Raw genomic sequence first — 7,437 nt, forward strand, 5'->3', positions numbered from 1 at the left:
AAATGTTTAAACACGTGAATACTTTTAATATATATACTGTATGCTTGTGTATTTATATATGTAATAAATATACACAGTACACATACATATATAATGTAAAAAAAAAATTGGAACCGATTAATCGCGATTAATCATTTGACAACAACAATAAAAATACACAAAACATACAAACATAACAAACAAAAAATTTATATTGGATGGGATTAACCGTTGCCCAGCACTATTTACATATACATAATAAATATACACAGTAGACACACATATATTATGTAAACAAAAACTTTTATTTTGGATGCGATTAATCGTTTGACTGCACTACTAAAAACATACATTTCACGAAAATGTGACTAGTACTTAGATTAGCATAATGATAGAAAAATAGGAAAAAAAGTTGTTTCCCTCAAATGTAGAAACTGAACAAACTAATTTTATTCCAAAATAAGTAAATAAATAAACACTATGCTAGACCATCAAAGGTGATTTTCAATATAGTTAAAAAATGTTATTGTTAATCATTCTTTATGTAGATTAGGCATTATTCAGGTCTATTTAGACATTCAAAATGTTAAAATGATTTGTTCAAGACTGATGAGTTTAATTCTTACTCAGACTGAGAACAACTGAAACAGCCAAACACACACACTTAAGAATTCACACCTTCCTCCATGATAACACTCTAACAGAACTCTCATCAAGTCTCATCACCTTTACTCACCTCCTTATGTGGTTTAAATTTATCACGTCTGCAGGCGGCATACGTCCTCCATTCAAAGTAATGCACACACTCAGAGACGGTAACAAACTCAGGTGTGCCCTTTATAGGAAAAAAAACAAACAAAACAAAACTCAGATGTCATCCATGGTGTGAAAAGTACTGAAAATAATGAAAATGTAAATGTGAAAATAAATGTTTGCTTATAAATATAGATTTTTTTAAATGAAATTATTAAATTATAAAGTAAACAATAATTTTGCATCAGAACGGCCTTAATTTTTTGTCCTTCACAGAGGAACTGCAGTAAAATTAAATATGCATTTAGGAAAAATAATCTATATTTAGGGGTAAATTTCAGCACATTTAGATAGATATATCAGCCACACCTTCTTTCACTTTGCCTCAATATTATATAATTTTTTTCATTTGTGTCATTTCTTCTTGCTCAGCAAGAAGGTGGAAGGAAACAAACAGCATTGCAAATGTCACGCTGACAGTCACTGACAGTGCATGCTGGGGAGGTACTCACCATAGTTTTGCCGCATTGAAAGGTGATGCTGCTCTGAATGTTGCGGCTCTTGTCGTCGCCGCATTTTCTCGAGCTGTTGAAATCAAGCACAGCAGGCGAGACCTTCTGCAAGGAGAGCTCACCTATGGGAAAAAAAGACCTGGTTTGAACACAGCGGTGTGTCTGAGATGAATAAGACATACGCTTTTGTGATAATGAAAATGTTTTTCAGCAAGCTGGTAACACAATACAGTCACTAAAATAACTGCTAGAAATTATTATAATAAATGACCACACTGGATCTTAGTAAAAGAAATAAAGTCATATGTCTTTTACATTTACATTTAGCAGAGGCTTTTATCCAAAGTGACTTACAAATGAGGAAGGAATCAAAACCACTTTTGTCAATGCACAGTTGAGTCAAGCACAAGCAAAAAAAAAAAAAAAAACACACAGTATGTATTACAAAACTGCTTATCAAAACCCAAGTCAACTAAAGTTTACCAGCACATACAATTCGGTAAATGTCTGTGAGCTACCCAACAAAGTAAAAATATTACAGTTTGTGATCTGAAGAGGTTAGAAGTTCACAGGCCAAAAGTCTAGCAGTGCACAACCCATGGGAACAAACTGCATGAGAAGATTACCTAATAAAAACTCAACAACATGATAAACAGTTCCATAAACATGCCAACTAGAGCCAGAGAAACTACATCTGAAAGTTTAGGCCACTGGAAAACATTTAACATGCCTTGTGTGGAGAAAGAGAATATTAGTGTACTAATATTATACTGCATACTATTTAAAAAAAATACTTACTGTATAAACAGTATTACACTACATTGTAATGACTTGACATCCGTTTATTGTTTTATATTTAATTCAGTGTGTGTCACTCAATTACTTAAAGTAATATTAATATTAAGAAAGAATTCATTATTTGTGTACATATATGTAAAATTGTCTTATTGCAGTTATATCATGAATCATAAAGAGCCAAAATCGCAGCTGATGTTATTTCTGGTTCAATGCATACCGCACACAGTGTGTACACTGCATACTGAAGTAAGTACAGTACAAAACAGTAGTCTAGTAAATCTCTATTCTGTTTGTCATACAACTGCTAGTTTTGAGAATAAAGCACGACTTAATCAACCTGATGTAACCCCAAGTAAGTGTAGCATATGCCTCAGACTTTTATTAAGACAGCAAATACAGTTAATGTGACAGGACTTACACTTATGATTCACTGTTCGTGGTGTAGCTTGAAATTTTGAATCACTGATATTTTAATACTGTCACGTACTTACAAAACAGGCATTTTTCAAACTGTCAAATTGTACTTCTGCACCTGCTGCTAGATAACTTTGACCTACTTACGGTGAAACACAAAGATATGACTGCAGGAACACAAGATAAAGAATACCAGGATATGTGAGCGAGTGTATACACGCTAAAATAAATGCAAACACATTCAGATGCAATGACAGTTTGACACTATTGTGTGAAGCACACATAACTGGGCCGGAAAGCCCTATGACGGATACACACTAACCACAAAAACTGTGACACTGAGAAACAGTACGACTATAATCACCACAGTCAACCCAGCATCAAACACTATATAACTAGACATTACACACTGGTGTTTGGATGTTTTTCTTACTAAGGTACAAAAATTACTTCTGTAGTCTATGTAACAGTGCTGAAAGTCACTCATTATGAATATAAGCAGGCAGATTTAATCATCAACATATTTCCAGTGTTTGTTCTGACAAGTGAAATGGATCCCTTTATTTAAATCTAGGGCTAACAGTTAACTCCGAGACGCTTTTGGTCAGGGGTGTTCAGTTGATAGGTTTGTGTCATATAGAGGTCAGGTGACTAGTTGGATAAGACCAAATAAACAAGCGCTCTGTCTGTGCTCTGTCATGCAGCTCTCGCTTATGAGAGCCATGACCATGTGCTACAACAACCCTGGGTTATATGGTTTTTATCTGCTCTGAAGACAAAACATGAGAAGTATTTAGCATACAGTACTTCCTTTAAAAAGTTTTGATGTTTAACTTGAATATCCAGACTAAGCAAAACATTTCTTTCTTTGTGCAAACAAGTGTTTGGGGTGACTTGAATCAATAGAAAATGGTATTTATCACATGACCTAAAAGATTAAAGAGTGAATCTTGCAAGAAACATGTTAAGATCATATTGCACTTTAAGCGTAAATAAAAAACAGGAAAAAATAAAACATATACATTACTGTTTAAATTTTTTTTATTCAGTATTGTTTAAAGGATTCAGTACTTTTATTCAGCAAAAATGCATTGAACAGAACAAGTATAGTAAAGACGTGTAATTTTAGAATTTTTCAAATAAACGCTGTTTATTTAAACGGTCTATTCATCACAGAATCCTGAGAGAAAAAAAATCACTGTTTCAGTAAAAATATTAAACAGCACAAATGTTTTCAACATTGACCACAACAAGAAAAGTTTCCTAAGCACCTAATCAGCATATTCAAATGATTTCTGAAGGATCATGTGACAATGAAGACTGGAGTAAAGTTACTAAAAATTCAGATTCAAATTTTAAAATAAACTAAAACAGAAAACATTTATTTTCTATATTTTTACTGTATTTCTGCAGCCTTAGTGAGCATATCTTAAAAATATAAAAAATCTTCCAGATGATCTTTTCTGAATGGTACTTTAGAAGAAATTATGTATTGCATAAAGAAAATAAAATCTTCTTTAGGACCATTAAGACCACACTGTCTCATTATTTCATAATGCAAAGTGATTACAGATAAAACACTAGGCTAATATAAATGTTTTTCTTAAATAAAATCGGCAAAAAAAAAAAAAAAAAAAAAAAAAACAGTACAACAATACCATAATACCCAACAAATTAATGAGAATTAAGAGAATTGTTTTCTTTTACAGGCCCACTCTCACAGATACTGTCAATGTCTATCCCAATAAATCAAATAATCATACAACCAATCAATTTTAAAATCAATAATCACTATCCCATGATAGAAAGCTGACAATTTAGAAAACAGAAAAACATTGGGAATTGACCAAATGGACATTATTAAATGTAAAATGCATGTTATGTTATAAAAAAGGAGCAGTGTACATGTTTATGCTTTTGTTTTATGACCACTGGCACATGGGTGCACTGCACTCACCCACTGACTGGTGCTGGTTACTCTTAAGGTTGTGGGCACAGACCGCACTTTCCTTTCCACATTCTGTGTCCGGAGAATCAGCACAGAGCTTCAAAGTGTATCTCACACTGCTGTCTTGGTCAATGGCCTCCCATTTGTAACTTCACACACACAAAAACAGACACACAATTTCAGTTGAATCCATTTCCAGTTAGATGACATCATCACATAGTAAAACCAGCTCGGTGCCTAAACGAATGCATTGCATGGTCTCGGGTGAAACTAAGTATCCGTTATGATTTTATTATGTCCAGGTAACGTTACCTAGTTGCACCCATGCTAAAGGGCCACAACTATCATTCAGATATATAAAGCAAACTAGACCATATTTAAACACACACATTTTTTTCTTGACAGTTGTTTTTTTATGATATCCATAAGGGTTTGCCAGCAATGATCAGCATTAGGTTTGTTTATTTATTAAAGAGCTCACCTGCACAGATCCTGGTACCACTGGCTGTCAGCCGACTCCACACACTGAAGCAGTATGAAAGTAGAAACAACAGTAGCAGCGACTCCGCAAAGCCGCACACGACCCATATCTTAAACTAGGAAATAAATTAGTGCGCACAGTCCGACATGATACAGCAGTCCTTTCTGATTTCAGATCATAACCGTGCAGCAGGACCCACTCACTGTCACGTGACATGACACGTGGTGCGCTCCACTCGAATAACTAGAATGACGGCAGCATGTAAAAGGACAGTCCTAAATGGGCGTGGCTTAGCATATTTTCTTAACGCTTCACTGTTTTAATTTATTTATTGAATCTTTTCACTGTCCTTACAATAAGATATTATTTACAGTCACAGGATCATTATCGAAAAATAAACCCCTGAACACGATCTTCACACACACACACACACACACACACACACACACACACACACACAAAAAACGGTAGTATTCTGTGATAGTGTTAACTACCAAATCAACAAATATATTGTTTTGAGTTAATGAAATGTTTCTCTTGGAACCTTACTCTTGGAGCATCTTAAAGATTTAACTTAAGAAAAAAACTGCTGCACTGTAGAAAACAAAGTGTTTAACATTACTTTATTATTGTAATTATTAATCTTCAATTTAAAAAAAAAGTCATTTACTGTTGATCTAATCTATTTAACGATATTTTATTTTCATTTATTTGTACCATTGGACATTTTTACAGATGTGTTTCTCTCAATGTGACGATTTACCAATCAGAATCAAATATTCGAGATCATTTTTATTTATTTTGCCCCAGCGGACACGCGCGAGCAGTCCTGTGCAATTCCTACATTCAGATTTTAAACATATTTAAAACACACTAAACAATCATTAAAATTTAGAAACTAAACCGAAATAGAATGTCTCTCTTCAATAAGAAAAAAAATCCAGAGGCGTCTTACAAATTCTGACAAGTTAGTAATATATGTAAGTATATATATATACACACACACACACTACCGGTCAAGAGTTTGGGATCAGTAAGAAAATGTTTTTAAACAAGTATCTTATGCTCATCAAGGCTGCATTTATTTGATCAAAAATACAGAAGAAAAAAAAAACTGTAATCTTGCAAAATGTAATTACAATATAAAATAATGGTTTCTATTTTAATATCCTTTAAAATATAATTTATGTGATCAAAGCTGAATTTCCCTCAGCCATTACTCCAGTCTAAAGTGTCAAATGATCCTTCAGAAATCATTCCAATATGCTGATTTATTATTAAAATCATCAATGTTGGCAACAGTTGTTCTGTCAAATACTTTTTTTGGAAACTGCAATACTTTTTCCTGGATTCTTTGATGAACAGCATTTATTCTAAATATAATTTTTTTCTAACAAAATAAATCTTTGCTATCACTTCTTAACAATTCAACACATCCTTGCTGAATAAAGAAAGAATAAAAATTCACTCACCCCAAACTTTTGAACTTTACTGTATATTGTTAGAAAATATTTCTATTTTAAATAAATGCTCTTATTTTTAACTTTTTATTTATCAAAGAATCCTGAAAAAAGTATCACAGGTTCCCAAAAAAATATTTGGCAGCACAACAGTTTCCAGCACTGATAATAAATCAGCATATTAGAATGATTTCTGAAGGATCATGTGATACTGAAGACTGGAGTAATGATGCTGAAAATTCAGCTTTGCATCACAGGAATAAATTAGATTTGAATGCATATTAAAATCAATAACGTTATTTTACATCATAATAATATTTCACAATATTATTTTTTTCCCCTGTATTTTTGATCAAATAAATACAGCCTTGATGAGCATAAGAAACTCCTGTAAAAAAACATTCAAAATCGTTCTGATCCCAAACTTTTGATTTATGTGTGTGTGTGTGTATGTATATATATATATATATAAGCCTGACACCATAGAGACCCCCACCCACATAACAAATCCCAATTTAATCCCTGTATACACATACAATATATATACACATATCATAAACATACACATTTTTTCTTTTTCTTTGAAGACAGGTTATAACTTATTTCAGTTAGATAAAAACACAATTCATTATAAGTTGAATCGGAAAAATAAGACTGTTTAACCCTTGGCTAATTGGTAGTTGGTCAGACTACACAGAAAGGGTTAATTAAAGCAACTGGCCCCAGATTAGTGTGTTGCTCAGAGTATTGGGCCGCCATGCGCCCCCTTGTGGACGATTTTTTTTGTACCATCTGAAACATTTAAAACCTAGTGATATGTGCCATACAATAACTACCAATGAGTCATCCTTACAAAAAATGCTTTTAGCTGAGAATGCTGTATTCCACATAGGACAATATAACATTAATGAAGCCAGTGATGTGTAGATGTAGTTAAAATCATCAGTAAATGTATGTTTGTAATAACTGTAATAGCTATAATGATGTGTAATAACCATGTCGTTACAGTCAGGATGGCCGAGCGGTCTAAGGCGCTGCGTTCAGGTCGCAGTCTCCCCTGGAGGCGTGGGTTCGAATCCCACTTCTGACAAC

General features: G+C 33.3%; 1 non-coding gene and 1 pseudogene across 1 annotated transcript; one reads left to right on the forward strand and one right to left on the reverse strand.

The window, feature by feature from the left end:
• The window catches only part of LOC109044982, a 30,540-nt pseudogene extending 25,428 nt beyond the window's left edge, over positions 1-5,112 (reverse strand).
• A 2,240-nt stretch (positions 5,113-7,352) lies between these two features.
• On the forward strand, positions 7,353-7,435 carry trnal-cag. Its single transcript has one exon. It is a non-coding gene; the product is annotated as a tRNA-Leu (tRNA).
• Positions 7,436-7,437: the final 2 nt, after the last annotated feature.

This window comes from Cyprinus carpio, chromosome B20 (genome assembly GCF_018340385.1).
Source record: "Cyprinus carpio isolate SPL01 chromosome B20, ASM1834038v1, whole genome shotgun sequence".
Classification (NCBI taxonomy): domain Eukaryota; kingdom Metazoa; phylum Chordata; class Actinopteri; order Cypriniformes; family Cyprinidae; genus Cyprinus; species Cyprinus carpio.